Here is a 21498-nt window from a genome sequence, read left to right on the forward strand (position 1 = left end):
CATTTCAGTGCAAACCAGAGATCTCCTCACCAGAGCAAGGTTTGCCTCTCTCAGTTGGCTCAGTTGGCCAAGGGTACAGCATTAAATCCCTGGGGGGGGGGGGGGGGGGGGGAATCTAAGGTTTGCCTCCCATGGTTCCATCTCATGGAACCCCAAGGCTGCAAATCCTCAAATACCTTAGAGACAGTTCTTCCCTTTCCAGTTAATGCAGAGGAGGTCACAGACCTCAGGCCATTGGCCAAGTCTTCTGCTCCTCATCCATCTAGGATGAGGGCCAAAGCTGAACAAGACAATTCAAAACAGCATAGAGATAATCTCTGCACATGGGATTTTTTCAGACTGCAATGAAAGCTACGCCCTGCAAATGCCACCCAGGGTTAGTTTGGCTCTGCAGTGCTCTGGTTCTTCTCGTAACTAAGTTTCAACACCACAAGGGGGTTTAGAAATGCATTTTCATATTTACTTTGTCTGTTAAATAATAAGTTTGTGCTGAACAAGCCATGGGGTTTTCTTGTCCTGAAATCAGCTCCCCTGGGCTGTGTAAAACCATAATGTGCTGCAGACACCTCATGGTCGCTGGTCTCCTCCCGAGAGTCCTTAGCTGGGAGGAGAGGTGCCCACATGGTGCCTCCTGACAATGCAAAAAGAACACTAAAGCTCTCTTTGTCCCTCCTCCAGTCTCTCCTCAGGAGATGCTGGTGTTTGGACCACAGACGGCATCCCTGCTTTCCCATCAGTGGAAGTATAGCCTGCTTCTGCCTTAACCACTTGACACACCACTGGCTTAAGAGGCAACTTATTTTAGATCTCAGTAAGTCTGTGCCTTCCTCCTGTAGAAAGGGCATCAATATCCATCTGCTTAGAACAGTGCTCCCCTGTCCTGCCCACAGCCAAGGAGCCCCAGCTACCTCGTGTGCTGCTGGAAGCATCCTGCCAGTGGGCTTGAGGTGCATTTGAGCTGGGAGGGGGCAAGAACTGCCCATAGATGCCAAGTCAGGGACCTGCTGCCTTTTGCCTCCATTGCTGTGATGCAGTTTGCTGGATTTGGAGTGGATGCAGTGCCTGATACCCAGGTATGCTCCAGGCTGCCCACAAAGTGCATTTTGCTTGTCCCTTGTCCTTCCTCCAAGCCAGAAGCATTGGCTGCATCTTTTTCACACTGTTCCCTACAGTCGACTTTCTTGCTTCAGCAGGTGCTGCTGCTGGATCCAGCTGCACACCCTGCCTCGTCTCCTTTCTTTAGCTGTAGCTCTCCATTTGTGTGCTCTCAAAGCTCACCTTTTCATAGGCTCATGGTAAAACCAATGTCTTCTCTCCCTGTGCCTCTGTGCTGGCAGGGCTTGAGGGATAGGTTGTTAAGTTTAACTTGTTGCAGAAAGGCCTCCCGTGGTAGGATGGGAGAAAATGATGCCTGAGCCTCTGAAAAACCCTTACTTCCAACAGCTTCTCTCTTCCCCTGATGGATCCCACTCCTCCAGCACTTCTTTTCCCCAATCCAGCTTCAGCCTCGGGTAAGGAATTGTCTCCAGTGAAAAAAAAGATGCCTCACTCTTCTTCTGAAACAAGGTGTATGGAGACACTAGCTTCTCTGTGACCATAGAGCAAGATATCTGTGTTCTCCTCTTCCAAGGCCCTCCACGTACTCCGTCTGTCCCCTGAATCCCACATGCATCAGACCACATCACACTATGCTTCTCCCCACCACTGCATCCTGCCACATGCTCAGCCCCATTCCAGCCCCGCAGGCCCAGCACTAGGTCCTCATCCTCAGTCCCCCAACACCTTCTCCTTAGTAAGCTCATCCCTCCTCTGAGAACTCACAGGCTGACATCTCCACCCAGCCTCTCCCCCTCATAAACCTTTCTGGATGTCCCACTGCCAACTCGAGATCATCATAGCAAAAATAGGACATCACCTCCAAGTCCTCTCCACCCTGCTCCAAAGGGTAAATTCATTTTTTTTCCCATTCCCCAAACTCACAACTTTACCACCATGATCTGCTTCTTCTGTTTTCTTTGCCTTTTCTACTGGAAAATCCACCTAGGTGTCAGGTACCTTCAGTCTCAGCTATTTGAAACTCTGGGCTTCGCATTTCCCAACTCTCCATCCCAGATCCAGTCCAAGCCCAGCACAGCCAAGCACATGTGCAGAGCTGGTATTTTTCTCCAGCTGTTTTGACCACATCACGCTTATGCCCTTTACTAGGCAAGGACACTTCCATCACTCCCAACTATCTCATTCTCCCTCCCTGGGCATGTTCAGCCTCACCCACTGCTCCTTGCAAAGCAATTAAATCACCGTGGGTGACATTAATGATGCTGACAGAGCATAAGTTAGCACTCACATCCTTTCCCTCCCTCACACCATCAGTGAACATTACGGCAAATCCCTTTGCATATTCCTTCAGCAATGAGCACAGTAATTCTCCTGCATCTCCTTCTCTCCCTTTATCCACATGACTTTACCAGCTGGCTGTAGGGAAGCAAGGTGATGGAAACAGTAGGAAAGAAGTGTCTAGGACTACCAAAGAGATACTTCAAGGACATAATGGTGTCTTACTGCATGGGCAGGTAAAGAAGAGGATCAGTTCTCCTTAGAGTTGCCACACCACACACATCATGCCACTTGTAATTGGGCATGATGGGCCTCACATCAGTCTGCCACAGGAGAACCCCCACTGGGGCAACCATCACTTCCACCTGCACTTGCTGAAGATGTCAGTGGTGCCTTGGCCATGCAGTGTGTCCTTCAGCAGCACTAGGCTGCAGCACAAGGCCATGCTGAAGGACAGACACCCAGCAGAAGCAGAGCCTTTGACAGCAGCATGATACCGTGACAACAGGAGGGCACCCAGCCAGCGCTCCTCAGAGAGGCCTCCCAACCCTGACTGCCAAAATCCTACTTTAAGCACAGGAAAATAAATTGTGCAACCTACCTTGGACTGAGTTGTAACACTCAATGTGGGTGGAGGGGAGAAAGGGGCAGAAGCTGGGCTGAGGATTAGGCCCTGCCTCACAGCGTTTAGGCTGGACCACACTAACACCTGGAGTTCGAGCAGCCCCTGCACTGGGCTCTGCCCTTCTCATCCCTCACAGGTATGCCCAGGGTGTTTCTGCAGCCCCCAAGCCACCAAACTCCTTACCAGGGATCCAGAGATGCAGCCACATGCAAGTCCCATCCTTGTGCCTGTGTTAAGTCCTCAGGACCTATGATCTCTCCTAGGCTGGCTTCCAGACCTGGCGACACATTCCTTCTCCAATCCCAGATCTGACCATCAGTATTTTCTCAAGCGCATGTGCAAGGAGTGTTGCCTAGGTGAGCTCCATACCATTGTGGATCCCCAGGCTGCTCTGGCAGCGCCTCAATGCTAGATGTTTGGTCCAAAGGAGCTGAATGATCCACCAGGATCCTCTCCTTCCAGATCTTCATCACCACAAATGAAATCACAAATGGCAAGCCTTAATTAGAGTCATTTGCTCAGCAGTGCAAAAAACTAACCCACCCCAAACCCCTCAGTGGCTGTTGAGCCTATTTGTCCCTCTTGGTTCTGGTCTAGGACAGTTGTTGCATTATCACAGCTTTGCTCCCATAATTTACATGGGCAGATAGTGATGGGACCATGGGAAACTATTTTAAGCTAAAAGAGGTGAGATTAGATTGGGTGTCAGGAAGAAATTCTTTACCCAGAGGGTTGTGAGGCTATTACAGCAAGGCTTACTAAGAAGAAGTGGGAAAATGCAATAGCCTGTATGTTCAGGTGTCTCAGGTTCCTGAGCTGGGGGTAGCCAAACGCAGCCCATGAGAAAGTCTCACCACCACCTCAAGCCCTTTCCAAAGGAAGACTATCAAGCAGGGTGGCAAAGCAGCCAACCAGCAGGTAGGTAATCTGTCTTCATTGGTGACTATTCTATAGTATAGGAACTGAAACTATGATGGCTGGTCACCTCTCACCTATCTTATCATCCCTAGGTGCCCATAAAGTGATCTCACAGAGCTACATAAACCACTGCCAGAACAATGTACTTGCTGTTTGCTCACCAAGTCAGAGCACGATGGACTGTGACTTCTTCCCTACAGCATAACCTGAGAAGCCATCAACTTCTCCACCTCCCATCCTTTGGTCTGCAAGATCATTTCAACTACCTTCATGTACATCATTGTTTTGCTGGTTAAGATACAAGAGATGCACAACCCCACAACATGCCAAGGAACTGTCAGAAAAATTGCTGTGGCCAGGAAAGGATGTAGGAACCAGAAGTGCTGCTGCATCTTCCCTCTTATCTACAGCTTCCACCAAAGACACCCAGGACAGCAGCACCTGAAATCATCAAATTTATAGCCTCAAAGTCTCCACTTTTCTGAAGGATAGGAAGATGGTGTATAGAAGTTTATCAGAAAATAGCTCATGAACCCAAGAATTAGAACTTTCAAAAGGGAGTTTTCCGGCTGCTTCTGAAAAAAGACAGTCCAGGAATCCTGTTGTACTTCAGAATTTCTTGTTAAGCTACTGTCCAGGAAGGAAGTTGTTGCAGAAAATTTAATGTAGCAGGGTTATAGAGGTCTTGGCTGTAAAACAAGATGTACAAGAATGACCACAGAAATATAGAATATGCTCAGAACAGAGCAGAGGGTCTAGGCACTGTAGTTACTATGTAGCTTAATTTGAAGTGTGAAAAAACATGGAACTCTGGAGGAAAAATAAAAAGGAATCAGTATTCATGTGGCATCTCAGAATTACCAGGGGTAACAGACCTTGCACAGACGACCTCTATGAGACCAATACAAAGTGATGGTCTGCCTGCAGCCACTTTCAAGGACACCATGAAGATCACAGAATCACTGTGGTTTGGGCAGGAAGAGACCTTAAAGCTGATCCAGTTCCACCACCTGCCATGGCAGGGACACCTTCCACTAGACCAAGAGGCTCCAAGCCCCATCCAACCTAGCATTGAACATTTCCAGGGATAGAGCAGCCACAGCTTCTCTGGACAACCTTGCAGAACGATTACACTCTCAAGGAGTCTGGGACCACAAGGGAAGAGTGGGACAGACCAGACCTCCAGGATGCTGTGAAGAACAGTGAACTTTGAGATGACTATGGGAAAAGGCAGAACAACCAAAGTAAAGAAGCAGCAGTGGAAGCCCTGCAGATAGCTCATCTGAGACCTGGCCTGGGGTGAGTACTCTGCTACCTGACCAGCTGAAATATATGCCACCATTTCATTTTCATCAAGAAACCTAGCAAATCTGGGAGGGCCTTAGAGCTGAGTTAGATGCAAATTAAATCAGTCCTTTGTGACATTTTTTCTCAATAAAGTCACTTCATCATTTCAATTTTCCATGTGACATAGCTAGGAAATGTCAGGCTGATAAGAAATGTCACTGGGGTTATGGTGACCTTGGAGTCGCTGCTCTGGGGAGCCTGCAGGTTCAGGGAGTCAAGGCATCAATTACTCATTCTTGTTAGATTTTTAGTTTTACCTTCTCTTGGTTAGAGAAGGCTGATGTCTGTCACTGTACCTGTAAACCTCACAAAGGTTGGAATACAGTCCTGGTCTCCTTGGTGAGTGCCAAAGTGCAAAATCGTAAGTGCCATGATAAGAAAATGCACTTATGGAATAGGAAAGCATCTTCCAACATCGCAGCTGTGAGCTGCCATTCAAGGGCTTTGTCAGATGAAGATGCTGGAGGGAACACCATACCATTTAGGGGAGCAGCGGTGAGGATGAAGATGTGGCTGAAGAGGGAGAGATTTCAGAGCTATCCAGAAAGAAGGCTTCAGGCAGACACTATGGTGGAGGTGTTGCAACTTCCTCAAGCACTCTCTGAGTTTCTCAGCCAGCCTGAGCTGGAAACAGAACCAAGCAAACAGCCCAGGAAAAGTTGATCTTTGGGCTAGTGGGGATAGTGCCTGAAAAGCAGGTGAAGACAAAGTTGTAGAAGGCAATTAAGAGTGAGGGCAGTGGGATACACTTATTTTAAATTCTCCTGCATGGCTCTGCCACAGTTTAAGAGCAGCCCTTTGGAAGTGCCCAATCTCTCCTAGCAGAGCACTTTCCCAGCTGCATCCCACGCATCTTCCCATGGTGCCAGCACTCTTTCGCCCACATGCTTCCCCATGAAGAGAACCTCCTCGTACTATTGCAGGCAAGAGCAGAAGCACCTGGTTGGGCAGATGGAAAGCAGTTGTTTCAGCACTGCTGAAGAAGTGCTCAGCCACCAAAGATTTGGGGGAAACCCAATTCTGCCATGGGGCTGAGCACTCACAGCACACCGAGGAGGAAGCAAAGGATGCAGCACTCAGTCAGGAATGGCACTGGGTGTTCCACAGGTCATCTGAGAACAAGGGCTGTTCAGGGATGTTCTGAGCACAGCAACAGACTCTGCACAAGTTTTTCAAGCCAAACCCAGCTCAGGAGGGTCTGTTCTGCATCCTGATACAGCAGAGACCCTGAGCTTAACTCTAAAAGTATAATAGAAAGCCCTTCTAACAGACAAATTCACAATGGTCCTAATGATACCAACCCCTTTTTTTTCCTTTACACTAACCAATGGGAAAGCCACCTCAAGCTGGTTTTGCCACATCCTATTTCTGTCTCCATCTCTCATTTCCTTCTATCCAATATTACCTTCCAAATTCCTATTCTGATTCTTGGATAATTCAAACATATTGCATTGCTGTACAAACTGTGTTATTTTATCCCTTTCACCTGCCACTTTTCTTTTAGATAAACACTCATAACTCCCAACATATCACTTTAACTATTTGACTGTCACTAGAAATTGAACCAGCTGAGACTTTCACAGGGGAAATTCTTTCTTCTCCTTTTCTTCTCTGTTTTGTGTGTTAAGCCAAGCAAAATCTTAGTTGTCTTAGCGCTGCCTTCAGATAATTTTACTTAAACTCTGCCTAATAGTTTTACTAACTTCTGGCCCTATTGTATCTGTCTAGGCCTCACATGTGGTAAAGCTGTCTTCATCACAGTTCCTTGTTTCTTGTCCTACTTGTTTCTTGTCCCAGCCATCACCTCTCAGGATGTGAAGGCACTGAGCTGTGCACAGGAGATGAGATTCAGATACATGCACACCCCCAGTATATATCACACCAGTCTGCCATGCCAATGCAGCGAGCATGGACAGCACCATGAGGAGCTGGGCAAAACACTCCCAAATGAGGATCATTTTCCTGATGCTCCTCCCACACCACTGCCATCATCCAAAGTCCAGGCCTGCCTCATCCTTGCTGTTGGACCTGAGCTCAAAGATGCTCCAGCATCACATCTTGCAAATCAGCAGAATTAGGGCAAGCTACAAACAAGCCGTGGTGGAGCTGGAGAATGATAAACACAGCAAGCAAAGGGAAAAAGTTGCAAGCTACAGTTTTCCTACAAACAAAAAACAGGAGCACTTCACGCCTCATCCTCACATCCATCACCCAGGGATCCCTGTTTCCTTCCTTGGGCTTAGTTGTGCCTGCACTCCTCAGGACCTAGATCCACCTCCTGTAACCATGGGAACAGCTAAATCATCTCAAATCCTTCAAAACATCGAATCCACTCAGTCTTCCCAACCTTCATCTGTTTTGTTTCACCTAACTTTCTTCAGGACACAGGATCAAAGGGGGTTTTTGTTGGACTTTGCTAAAGCACGGTTTTGCTTTTGCCTGCAAAACATCCTGCTGCATATCCTACTTTGACCAAGTGCTCCTCACTGCTGGGCCACCACAGCCAGCAGCCTGGTCCTCTGCCTCCCATGCACTACTACCATGTCCTCAGTTTGGATGCCATTGCAGTCCCAAGGGGCTACAGAAACATGCCATGTACAAGGCAGGTGAGGTGGTGGTGGAGAGAAGGGACTTGAGCACTTTTCTGCTCCCATGAGAGACATCTCCCAACATCCATCAGTGGATGCTGTCACCTTCTCCCAGGGCTACCTTCACCAATCTTTGGTCACCATTTTGAGGAAAATGATCACAGCATGAAGGTCTTGGGAGGTCCCACACTAACCATGGACCTCCCAGCCTGACCACTCTGCCATGAAGCCCACATACTGCATCACCTTCTCACAGCACCACTCCAAACCAGATCTCAGGGTCTAACAGTAGGACCAGATGGACTACAGCTGTGCCATGAGGGATCACAAATCAGGGGGGATCCCACAACACTCTGAAAACTGCTGCTGGCTGCTTTGCCATGAGCCTTAAAAGTCTGCTGGGAGGTTCCTGGGTTAACAGGGCTGCTCCATTGAGATCCTCTGGCTCAGCCAGGGTCACTGATGACCTGTGCCACAATGCCTCTCTGAGTCATCTGCTTCCTTCCAGTCACTGAAAATGGCCTCAAAGTTTGTACAGATGGTGCTTAATCCCCATTTGGACAACAGGTGTTTGGACTTTTAAAGGACAATTACTGAAGGAAAGCAGGGGCAAGGAGAGAAGGGTGGGAGAGGACACAGGTAGGATGACAGGATACAGGCCAGTGGGGCAGCAGGCCAGGCAGGGCTAAACATCCAGGAGAGATGAAGCCACAGGACAGGCATCCTGGTTAAGCCCACAGAGGCTCAAAAGCAACAGTCAATGCTAAATCTCAGAGGCATGAAGACCAAGGGACCATGCCCACCCCAGACCTGAGTCTGCCTGGGGTTTCAGTCCTTGACCTGGCACAGAGCCTTCTCCCTGGACACTGCCCTGGGGTCAACATCCCTTAAGTCAGCAGCATGGTCATGGCTGAATGAAAGATGGTGCTAGGGTTGGTAGCCTCCTCCAAGGCCAGGATAGCACCTGCTGGCACCTCCTCCTGCCCTAGATCCCACCCAGCTCTAGGAAAGAACATCCTCTCCCACCTGGATGGACAGCTGATGCTGCAGGGAACAGCGGTGAAGCTGACCTGCTCAAAGGGGAATGGTGGTGTGTCCAGCGTGCAAAGGCAAATGCTGAGCAGCCCACAACCAGCATCCAGGGTTTGGATGCTAGCATGTCTAGAGGTCCCAGAAATGCTCTGTACAACACACAGGGTGGTGCTTTCAAGGCCTCTCCACTCCTCCTTGCCCTATCAGCTGTGCTCATATCAAGGTGAGTGAACTCCACCACCACCCCAGCACTGAAGCTATGGCAGGGACCAGGTACAGTGGAAGGACAGGAATGGAGGGAATCAGCTCATGCTTGAGCAAGGGAGAACCCTTCTGTGGCGCAAAATCCTCCACTCCCACCAGTGTGAGCACTGTGGAACTTATAAACAAACATGTGAGCAAACCTGGGTGAGCCAATGCAGGAAGAATCAGCAGGGCTTAGCATGGGGATTTGGGGCTGGGAAAGCCTCTTGCCCACCAGTTCTCCTCTCCATCCTAGAAGAGATGATGTGCAGTAGGGAAGGGGGTTGCTCTCTCTCCACCAGAAAAAGAGCATCACATCACCATACTGAGCTTTCTGAGAAAAAGGCTCACAGCCCAAACACCTCCACTCCCTGCAGATTCACCGGGGCTGGTGCAGCCAGGAGAGATGAGATACCAAAGTCCTGAGAGTGCTGAGCAAAAACAGCATGGGGCCAGCCTTCCTCCCTAGCCATGCTTGCTGTCCCTATCATGCATCTGTTTGACACAGCCCCACACTTCTGAAGCAATTAGCAGCTGAACTGAATTAATTCCTAGCATGCTGGGTCCAACACAAACAGCACAGGCTGGCCCATGCCCCACACCTCCATGCATTTTGGAGGGCCTGGGTGTGCCTGCCAAGAGCAACACAAATAACCCACTGCTTCTCCAGGTTAAGAAGTGGCCCTGGAGGACTGGAGCACGATGGCTGAGGCTGAACTCTGCTGCCGGCTTCTACGCCCACAGAAAAGCAGCCTCTGTTAACCAGTGGGTTAGGAGGGAGGCAAGTACAAGGGTCCATGTATGCAGTGCCTGTCCCAGGGGCCTGGGGAAGAGGCGTGAGGGCGGGGGGCAGGCAGCAAGGGAACCCCAAGCCAGGGCACGGGGATATTTCATAGAGAAGGTACTTGCAAACGGCACCTGCAGGGTGTTTATCAGCCCTGCCAAGGCTCCAGCAGCTGAAATAACAACTTGGGGAAAGGGGGAAAACACTGCTGGGCCCCCTTGCCTCAGCCCTGCTTGGCTAGGCACTGCTGGGATGCAGGCCAGTGGGTCACCACAAAGATCAACGCATCCCCTCTGGAGCCAGGGATGTTCCTGGGCTTGGTGACAGTCCCTGGCAGGGTTTTGGGACTCAGCCAAGACCTCCTGCTCATGTTAGAATCACTGGAAGCAGCAGCATAAGCAGGGTGGACAGGCTTTTCTGAGGCACATCACAATTTTGGATGAAACAGGTTAAAACCAGGCCCCTCCTCTCCAAGGACATCATGTGACAACAAAGGGACCCAGGCTGCTCTCCAGAGACTGACAGATGAGGACAGGAGGCACAATGGCAGCAAACCCTGCCCCTTGGCATGCCAGCCTGCATCAGGCCAGCTCTGCTTGGAGCTGTTTGGCACCAGGCACTGTGCAGCTGCTGCCAGGCCAAGATGCCATTCATGCATCCCCAGCAGGTCAGAGCTGCCTGTATGATCAAGTGTGCTGAGACAGCCACATGGTAGCAGCCAGCACACACCAGAGCTGGCACACCAGGAGATGCGTTGGGAGCAGTGTGGGAGAGAAGTCGGTGGGCTTATGGTGATGCTGAGAACTGTGTCTTGCCTGCAATCAGCAGGTACTGGGGATCCCAGATGGCATCAGAGAAGCTGTAAGCCCAGTGTGCCATCCTCCTCACCTTTCACTATATTGGAGCTGTAGTTAGCCCACCCAGTATCCATGGCAGGACACGGACAGGATCATGCTGCAGTCATCTGCTGGAGGAGAGATGAGAGCTACGTCATCAGGGAGTGTCTTCCAATTCACATTTCCCATGTACAGCCAGGGACAAGCCTCTCCTTCTGTGGGGTCCTTTCAAGTACACTTGGACAAGCAGGGGCTTGCTGCCCATCCTCCCCAACCAGCTCCATGGCCAAACAATGGAGAAGGATGTAGGAACCATGACGCCCTGAAGAGCTGGGTTCAGACAGCCCATGTGGACACTCTGCTACTGTGTTGCAGCATCACAGTGCACACACAAGCCCTTGGCCCACAGACACTCAGTTGTCTGCCACGAGCCGGGGTCTGTCCAGTCCCTCTTGCAGCACATGGCCAGGAATTCACTCCAGTGTCCAGCCTGGCTAAGGAGACATTTTCACCCACACTGTAAAATCACAGCTGCTGCCCCAAGGGGCTAATGGAGATGTCCCAAGGTCAAGCTGTTAAGTTCCCATCTGTGTGGAGCCTTAAGCTGTCGTGTCCTCCTGGCGAGGAGTCCCCATGCTGGAGCACTTGGTGGCATTCAGCAAACTATGCCTCAGTGCAAGCATCTCAAGGAATGGGAGGTTCTAGCACCAGGAGGGCCCAAAGGCTGCCAGCAGACACAAAGCAACCCCTTTACCAACCCTGCCTAGCCCTTGGGCTCCCTCCTATTGTGCTTGTGGGTACCCAGAAGCTTCCAACCCCATAAAGCATCTGCAAAGACACAGAAGAGGGAAATGTGAAGCAACCAGGGCATAAGCTGGCAGATGGACCAGGGGCGGAAAATTTGACAGTGGGAGAGCCAGACCACTATACCTGGCAGGACCAAGCTCTTCCTGAGCACTCACCCGAGGCAGATAGGCTGGGAAGAAGAACCGGAAAGAGGATCTGGAAAATGACAGGCCTGCCAGTCTGACCATGGAGCAAATCATCTTGAGTGCTATCACACAGCACATACAGGACAACCAAGGGATCAGACCCAGCCAGCAGGGGTTTAGGAAGGGCAGGTCCTGCTTAACCAACCTTTCTTCTTTTTATGACCAGGTGACCCACCTAGGGAATGAGGGGAAGGCTGTAGATGTCTACCTGGACTTTAGCAAAGTCTCTGACATGAGACTTTGACATGAGACTGACATCAGCCTCTGACATGATCTTCCATGGCATACTCCTGGAAAAGCTGGCAGCCCACAGCTTGGACAGGTACATCTTCACTGGGGGAAGGTGAACTGGCTGACAGCCAGGCCCAGAGAGTGGTGGTGAATGGTGCTGCATCCAGTTGGTGGCCAGCCACTAATGGAGTACACCAGGGATCAGTGCTGGGCCCAGCCCTGTTTAATATATTTACTGATGATCTGTATGAGGTGATCAAGTGTACCCTCAGTAAATTCATGGACAAAACCAAGTTGGGTCAGAGTGTTTATCTACTGGAAGGTAGGAGGGGCCTGCAGAGGGACCTGGACATGCTGGATAAATGGGCTCAGATCACTGGCATGAGGCCAAGTGCTGAGTCCCACACCTTGGCCACAATAACTGCATGCAGCACTACAGGCTGGGGCAGAGTGGCTGGAAAGTGGCCCAGTGGAACAGACATTGGGGTGCTGGTCAACAGCAGATAAACGTGAGTCTGCATGTACCCAAGAAGACCAAGGTGGCCAAGAAAGCCAACGACATCCTGGCCTGTATCAGGAATAGTGTGGCCAGGAGGACCAGGGAAGTGATTCTCCCCGTGTACTGGGCACTGGGAAGCCAAACCTCAAGTGCTGTCTCCAGTTCTGGTACCTCAATTCAGAAAGGACATTGAAGAGCTGGAGCAGGTCCAGAGAAGAGTAGCAAAGCTGGTGAAGAGTCTGGAGAACATGCCCTGTGAGGAGCAGCTGAGGGATCTGGCACGGCTCGACCTGGAGAAAAGGAGGCTCAGAGGGGACCTTCTTGCTCTCTACAACTCCGTGACAGGAAGGTGTAGCCAGATGGGGGGTCAGGCTCTGCTCCTAGGCAACCAGCCCAGGAAGGTGGTGGAGTCACTGTCCCTGGAGACGTTTAAGGCACTCAGTGCCATGGTCCAGTTGACATGATGGTGTTCATAGGTTGGACTCAATGATCTCAGAGGTCTTTCTAATTGATTCTGTGGTTCAGTGTCTTCTCAGTGTATTCCAGTGTGCACAATGGCTGCTGCCATATCCCCAGACAGGAGAATGAAGGAAGCCGTAAGTACAATACATGACCAAAGATTGTGTATACAAATGCCACAGCAGTGGCAGCTTATTTTGAGAATGTTGTGTAGGCAGCTGAACTCCTAGGGCATCTACCCTTCAGATTCTCACCCTTCCCATGCAAGGTCTTCAAAGACAAGGAAAAAGCCAGGGACGCAGAGGAATAAACCTCCAAAAGCCATGACTGAACAGAGTCTGCCCCAAACTCCAGGCCAGCTGGGAGTGCTGTCCCAGCACACCATGGCAGCAGCGGTGCCACAGAGCAGACTGACCCAGCATTGCCACAGCTGCAGACAGAACGATTCCCTTGGAATTAGGGCCCTACTGCAACCCTTGCTCAGGCTCATGAGAGCTTAGAAAAAGTGTTTCCGTTTTGTCTTGGTTCCCCAGATGCCTGCTCCTCCCCAAAACAGACAAGAACCTCCCAGCCAGAGATGCCAATATACAGCCAATCAGTGAGCTGGGTGTCAGCCTCTGGTGCTGGATGTGTTGGGAGTGTCTGGTCCTTCAAGCTTTGACAGCACCTGTAGTGACCAAAATGATCCTTGTTGTCACTGCAGTGAAATCAGGACAGATTCCTTCTGCCCATACTCATGCCTTCCAACCAGCCTTCAGGAGGGAAGCATGCAAGGAGCCAGAGCTGGCAAGCTCAACAAGCAGATTCTGGGGCTTTTTGGATAGGACAGTGTCAAAAGACTGACAGACCAGCTGCATACTAGAGGTTTGGTTCCTTGAACTGTTCCAAAGAATGAAAATACAACACAGACCTTCCCAAATCAGCATCCTGGTCCCAAGACATGTCCATGGGTCACTGGAGTCAGCAGTAGCTCCTCCAGTGTCACTTGCTTTCATGTTCCCCCCTTATTCATCCTCATTTTCCAAGACTCCAGGACCCAGTGTTGGTCTTTGGATACATGCATCACAGATGCAAAGCTGTAGAATTGCTCTTGCACCCAGGAGGGAGCCTAGGTCTCCCCAGCTTTCTCGGTGTGCCTTGGGGGTTGATACTGAGAGACAAGGGGGTGTGGCAATGAACATACAGCAGGTGTATGTGTCTCCCCTACAGCTCTAGCTGTGGCAGGACCTGCAGGGTGCACTATGCTTTCCAGCACTTCCTGGATTGCTTTTCCAGCAGTTCCTAACTCCACCCAAGACAGTAATAAAAGGCATCTGGCACATTGTCCTGGTTTAACCCCAGCCAGCAGCCAAACCCCTTGCAGCCACTCGCTCACTCCCCCACCAGTGGTATCGGAGAGAGAATTTGAAGGGCAAAAGCTGGAGAGTTTGGGGGTTGAGATAAAGACAGCTCAACAGGGAAGCCAAAAGCTACACACACAAGCAAAGAAAAACAGAATTAATTCCCTGCTTCCCATGGGCAGGCAGGTATTCAACACCTCCAGGAGAGTAAGGCCCCATCCCATGGAACAGCAACTTGGGAAGACAAGCGCCGCAACTCCAAATGTCCCCTCCTGCCTCCTTCTTCCCTCCAGCTTTATATACTGAGCATGATGTCATGTGGTCTGAAATACCCCTTTGGTCAGTTTGAGTCACCTGTCCTGGCTGTGCCTCCTCCCAACCTCCCCTGCATCCCCAACTTCTTCCCCAGCATGGCCTTAGGAAAAGCAGAAAAGGCCCTGGCCCTGTGTAAACCCCACTCAACAATAACAAAAGCACCTCTATATTATCAACCTTGTGTTCAGCACAAATTCAAAACACAGCCCCACATCAGCCACTATGACAGCAGTTAACTCCATCCCAGCCAAAACCAGCACACAAAGAAAAGGATAACATGGCTGTAGCTCAGAGGCTCCATTATCAGTACGCAAATAGATGTCCCCCTCAGAAGTAGGGGGCAGGCAAGAAATAGACTGTAAATCTGGCTTCACTCGTGATACCTATGGAGAGCACACCTGGAAATAAAACCAGGGCACTGGGGCTGAGCTGTGATTCTACCAGGCAAGGCAAAGGTGGGAGTCCATCTCCAACACAACCACCATCTTGGCATCACTGCATTAGCAATGAACCTCTAAGTATACAAACAAGTCCTTCCACAGATTTAAAGCTGGTAAAGGGCACTGGACATCATGCTTGGCTGTAATGGATGGCATTGTAGTTGGCTCAAAATGTTTTCAGCAGCTGCCATCACCCTGGAACTCCCCTCAACAGAGATGGTCAGTGCTCCATCCCCTTCCAACCCTAAAACTCTGCCTTAGAAGCAGCGTCCTGAGTCTCTGTGCTTCAGGAAGGAAGGGCACAGCCTCAGCTAACCCTCAGTAACACAGCAGGGTGTCTGCCATTTGCTGCTCTCTTCAGCAGGATGGCCCCCCACAGGACAGGAGCAGCAGGCTGAGCCAGCAAGCACCCTCAGCTCACGGTGTGTTGTGAGAAGTTTTAAATATCACAACCATAAATTGCACCTTCTGCAGATCTGGAGCCCCCTATGCAAACTTGGTTATCTTTACAACCAAAGCTGCAATCTTCCTGAGAATGAAATCAGGTCTGTTAGACCAGGACTATTGTTTTCTAACCTAAACTGCGGTAGGTCACAGGAGGGTACAGGAGGCAGAGATCCATGATCATCCATTGTCTGGCTGGGCTTGTTAGAAACAGTTTGACAGATTAACCCATGTTGGAGCCAGGCTGAAGCCAAGGCAGGATGAAACTAGAGGGGAGCAGAGTAAGGGGAAGACAGTTGAAGGAAGGGAGGTTGAGCCAGGAATCAAACTGCAGAGGCAGAGCCTGGACCATGCAGTAGGCCGGGACCCCAGGTGAAAATGGCTTTAAATGGAAAGACAGTAGGTTTAGATAAGGCATTAGCGAGAAATTCTTCCCCACAAGAGTGGTGAGGCCCTGGCACAGGTTGCCCAGAGGAGCTGTGGCTGTCCCATCCCTGAAAATGCTCAAGGCCAGGTTGGACAGGGATTGGAGCAACCTGGTATAGTGGAAGGTGTCCCTGCACATGGCAGGGGAGTGAAACAAGATGAGGTTTAAGGCCCCTTCCAGTCCAAATTAGTCTGGATTACTGTGAAAAAGCAGATGGTCATAGCACTACATGAAGGCTTTTCACATCCATTGTCAAGTTCATCACTGAAGGATGGCACAAGTACTATATGCACTCCACAGGTCCCCCTAGCACTGTGGACACACCACAGGGCCCAGACCTTTCCTCTTTCCTACCAGGGTTACAAATGTATCTGAACATACACTTCAGTCAGACCAGGTCATCCCAGGCAAATTATGCCCTGTTCTGTCTCCATACAGGACTGAGGAACAGGACAGGCTTGATCAGGGCATGAGGTCAAAGCTCACACTTCTAAAGGCCCATCAAGCAACATAATCCCATCTTCAAAGCAATACTGCTCTCTAATCATGGCAGCTGAGCTCCAACTAGACACCACAGCCACGTTTTCAAAGGTATTTCAGTTCCTCATCATACAGATTACAGTCTGGAGGGATTTTCAGAGGCACCTTAGTACATGTATCCATCAAGTTCCTGAATTATTCAGGCATCTCAAAAGTCTCCTGCTCTGCTGCAGCAACAGCCATGTCCCCACATTCCCTGGCCAGTATCTGTAACTGGCAGCAGCTCTTCCATACCCCATAATACCTTGGCAGACTCCAGCTTCATCACTCTCAGCAGACAGAAGATGCTCCCACTCTTTCACTGAACTGCAAAGGAAAAGCCCCAGCCTGGAAACTCAAGCGGCACCTTCCGTTCATGCAAGAAAGGCAAAAGGCCCAGGAGCCAAAGCTGGGCAGAGAATCTGGTCTGCTGGCAGTGTCTCTCTCAGACAGGTTTGTCCTACCCAACTTGCAGCAGTTTCTTTGACAAAAGAGGCCAAAATGCCCCAGGTTGACCAGTGCTAAAGACAACAGGAGACAGCACTGAAGGGACATCTAAAGAGAGAGGGTGTCTGGGAAGCATTCTACCCACCCTGGACCATGGAACGCCCTAAGCAGGAAGGCATCCACAAGGATCATCGAGTTCAGCCCGAGTCTGCACAGGACATCCCCAACAATCCCACCCTGTGCCTGAAGGCATTGTTCAAACACTCCTGGACCTCTGGCAGCCTTGGGGCCATGACCACTCCCTGGCAAGCCTGTTCAGTGCCTCACCACCCTCTGGGGGAAGAATCTTTTCCTAACATCGAGTCTTAACCTCCCCTGACAGAGCTTCATGCCATTCCCTCAGGACCTGTCACTGGTCACCAGAGAGCAGAAATCACCCCTTGCCTCTCCACTGCCCCTTGAGAGGAAGCTGTAGACTGCAGTAATGTCTCGGATCGGGGTACCAGAGAGGGACTGTGCCCATAAAGCACTCAATGGGGACAGTGTCAGGGCAGCCGAGGTTATGCTGCTTAGCAGCCAGGAAAACCCAAACTGCTCAGGATAGTCAGTGGAACGGACTATCCCACTAAACCCCCAAGCCTCTGTCCTCTTCCTCCTGGTCCTCTGTTAACCAGGGCTGGGTTCATCCGGAGGAAGCCAAAACCAACACCAGCAGCAATGGGAGCACAGCTGGATGTGGCTTGCTCAGCCGATGCTGCAGCTCTGGCACAGCTGTAAACAGCTCAGCAGTTAGTGCACGCCCCATATTGATCTTACACAAAGGAGCTGGAAATGTAAATGACTGCACTGGACTCACAGCCGGTGGCTGCTGGTGCAGACGGCACCAGCAAAAAGAAATTCAACTCCTCTTGGCACTGGAGCCAAGGACCGGGCTGGCCAGGAACGAGCAAAGCCTTTACATGTTTGCCATCTAGTGGGCTGGGAACAACCTCACATGGGCTGTCCTGAGACAGCCGGAACTCACCTCTGCCTGAGGCACGGCGGTGTCCCAGTTCAGCCCCCTGACACTCTGCGGTGCAGGCAAGACAGTGAGGTGGACCAGCACCTTGCAAAGCATCCTGCCAATGAGAGCCCAGCTCTGGGAGAACATGGCTGAGGACAACATCCATCAGGGCAAGGGGGCTGTGCTTATGTGGAGTGAGCCAAAAATCCACCCCAGGCAGCCAGGGTGGTGCTGTCACACCACAAGCTGGGTGGGAGTGGGATCTGCTGAAGGGCAGGAAGGCTCTGCAGAGGTATCAGGACAGGCTGGACTGATGGGCCAAGGCCAACTGCACAAGGCCAAGTGCCAGGTCTTGAACTCAGGTCACACCAAACCCAGGCAGTGCTCCAGGCATGCAGAAAAGTCTGGAAAGCTGCTGGGCAGAAAAGGACCTGGGGGTGCCAAACATGAGCCAGTGTGTGCCCAGGTGGGCAAGGGGCCAAGCAAAGCAGGACCAGGGCAGTGATTGTCCCCTGTGCTGGCCACTGGTGAGGCCCAACCTCAAATCCTGGGTCAGTTCTGGGCTCCTCATGACAGGAAAGACCCTGAGGGGCTGGAGTGTGTCCAGAGAAGGGAATGGAGCTCGGGAAGGGTCTGGCACACCAGGAGCAGCTGAGGGAGCTGAGGGCTCTCAGCCTGTAGAAAAGGAGCTCAGGGGTGGCACAGTCATCCTGCATGTGACAGGAAATGGAAAACTACCAACCCAAATGCTGGATTTGATACTAGGTAAATAAATCCCCATGACCAAAGGAGAGGACCCCATGATAAAGTTGTCTGCACAGGCCCCAGAGACACACATGCTGAGCAACAGTGAGAAATTCCAGACTTCCTGCAGCCAACTCCATCTCCACCTGTTCGCCCACCGCACAAAAGTGACAAATCTTCATGTTATCCAAACACATCCCAAACCAGTGATTGCTTTTCAAAGCAGGAAAGAAGATGCTGTGAAAACATTTTCAGGTTTATTTTAAACAGGCTTTAGCTATCAGCCAGCACCTTTTGGTTTGCCCTTGTTTGCCATAGACTTATTTTTCTTTAGTTTTCCCTTTTTCTTTTCCTTATTTCAAAGGAAGTAAAAAAAGGCCTGCAGCCTCACAGCATCCCTGGAGCTTGGGTACCACCACCAGAATCTGTGCAAGAAGCCCAGATTTATCTGCCTGAGGCAAAACATACAGCCAGCCTCACTAGGGCTTGGTGGGCTCATTTCTTTGTCATGAAATCCAAAAAAGCACCCCAACCCTGCAAATACCATGCCTGTACCAATACCTACCTGGTTTACTGCTGGAGCTCTGCTCCTGGTGCAGAAGATGAAATGGGAAATGCAGCTTCGTGGAAAAGGCTTTTTCCTTGTGCTTCAGAGGCAATTCCCTGGAAAGCTGCAAGTTACTGGTGGACACTTCTGTGAGCTGAGCTGAACAGAGGCAACACAGGACAAGACTGTCCCACCCACAGTAAACCCTGACAGGGAGTAAAGGGTCCCATGTCATACCAGTTGTGCTCACAAATCTCTGATTCACCCTATAGGAGCCACTGAGCTCCAGTTCCTGTCACATAGCAATCCTGGAAAACTGAGCAGACCTTACCTTCCACCAGGATCCAACCCCAGACAGTCATGGCTGAATCAGCATTCATTACCTCACCCTCTGCTGGCTCAAGAGACTCCAGCTCTGAAGCAGGGCTAAATGCCTCCAGGGATCTGGACAAGCTGTGGTTGCCCCATTCCTGGAAGTGTTCAAGGCCAGGCTGGACAAGAGAAACCTGGTCTAGTGGAAGGTATTCCTGTCCCTGGCAGAGAATTGGAACTAAATTATCTTTAAGGTTTCTTCAAACCCAAACAATTTTAGGGTTCTATGATCTGCCCTAACAACGTCCTCAGTTCCTGAGTATCCCCTGCCATGAACAGTGACTTCACCAGCCACCTACATATCCCAGCACTGCCACCACCAGCAATGAGCCAGGGACGCTGTGCTCTAGAGTGGGCTGCCAACATCTCTTAAAGCTACAAGTTGGATAAAAGCAGAGAACAATCACACAGCCCCATCACAGCCCCCCCAGCCCATCGCTCTGCTCTCCTGCCTCTGCCTGCTCTGCTTTCCAGAAAACAAAGTGGCTTCTCTGCAGCAGAACCACTCAGACATGGCCAGATCTCAGAGCTCACCAGGCTCACAGGAACCAAACCTCTTGGCTGCCAGGATGATTCTGCAGCAGTTTCTGAAAGTGATGCCCAGTTCAGACTCTCCACAAGGAAGGGAAGAAGCTAGAGCAGGTTTCCTAGACAAGCCCTTTTCATGCTCTAAGTTCCCACATATATCCAAGCATCTTCCATGGACTCAGCACAATCCTGCACCTCTGCAGCACACACAGGCTGGAAGGAAGAAGTTGGTTGCATTGCCAGGCCATGGCCAAGGGGGCTGAAACACTCCTTGAGGTCCAAAGCAGTCACTTACCTTGCCTGGAATGTATCAGGTTTCGCCTCTTGCAAGCTTCCAATCATTTGTGTTTTGCCCTCACTAGCCTCGGCTGCATTTAAAAGGAATTGCTTCTCACCCTACGCTGACCCTGGGATATAAGGTCCACAGCCCAGAATGGCATAAGCAGGTGACAGACAGCCAACAACTCAGAAACCATCAAGGAGGAGTCCACCCCACCATGAGCTCTGGAAGTGGGCAGCATTGTGCTAGCATCTCCAGTTCCCCTTGGATAGCCAACAGTGAAAGGTAGGAGGGAGGAGATTTGGGAAACATATGATCCAAGTCAGGACTAGCTACAGATCAGGAGCACGGGACTTTTTGACGGCTCCCAACTGATGGGAACCAAATCAGCAGAGAACTATAAAGGAGGAGGCTAGATACCCATGGGCTTCACCACTGCCACAGCATCTGGCAAGGGAACCTCTATTCCAATCTTATCCTCCCAAAACATTCTGGAAGGGCCAAGAGGTGTGTTTCTCCTGGGATAAGCTCCCTCCAGCTGTAACTGTCACTGGGAGCACAGGGAGGTTGTCACAGCTATGCATGGGCAGCAGCCTAGACCTAGGTCCTACACTAAATTCAAGGAAGGCGTATGCAGCACTCTGCTTCCAACACCCCCATACTTCCAGAGCTGGGTGTTGGATTAAGTAACCAACCTTTCCCTGCTGTGGAAAGAAATCCTCTCTCCTCCTCATACAATTACAGGCAGACTTTGGTGAGCACCATCATCCCCAAATAAGCAACACTAACCCTACACAGTACATGTCCAACTCTGGATAGGATTTCCAGGGACTGTGCAGACAGGACCAGTACAGCTCTTGTATTATGGAGTTTAGGCTTCTCCCTCATGCACTGAAAACACCATTTACACAGCCACTTCAGGCAGAGAGTTGCAGCACAAAGAGGCACAGGGGTGTCACCACATTTCTCTTCACAGAGAAAAGCGAGGCACAATTCTTCCCAAGAATATTTCTGGGTTTCACATTCTCTGAACCTCAGAGAAAGGAAAAACAATTCTTATCTCATTTGCTGTGCCTGTGTTTGTGCAAAAGTAGAATGCAATATGGAGACTGTTTCCCAAAGTGACAGTGTTTTGTTTCTTGGCCTATCAGGGCCAAGCGTATGTGCGTGTCAGGACTATCAGCGGACAGTCATGAGATGCTGT

The 21498-nt window shown here is 50.6% G+C and overlaps 1 long non-coding RNA gene across 2 annotated transcripts; it reads left to right on the forward strand.

The window, feature by feature from the left end:
- The first annotated feature begins 108 nt into the window (after positions 1-108).
- LOC141731775 (uncharacterized) lies at positions 109-13118 on the forward strand. Of its 2 annotated transcripts, XR_012583729.1 has the most exons (3): positions 109-3877; positions 3970-5176; positions 7022-13118. It is a non-coding gene; the product is annotated as an uncharacterized LOC141731775 (long non-coding RNA). The 2 variants fall into 2 exon arrangements; XR_012583728.1 differs by having other exon boundaries at positions 3970-13118.
- Positions 13119-21498: the final 8380 nt, after the last annotated feature.

Source organism: Zonotrichia albicollis, chromosome 25 (assembly GCF_047830755.1).
Source record: "Zonotrichia albicollis isolate bZonAlb1 chromosome 25, bZonAlb1.hap1, whole genome shotgun sequence".
In the NCBI taxonomy this organism is placed as follows: Eukaryota; Metazoa; Chordata; class Aves; order Passeriformes; family Passerellidae; genus Zonotrichia; species Zonotrichia albicollis.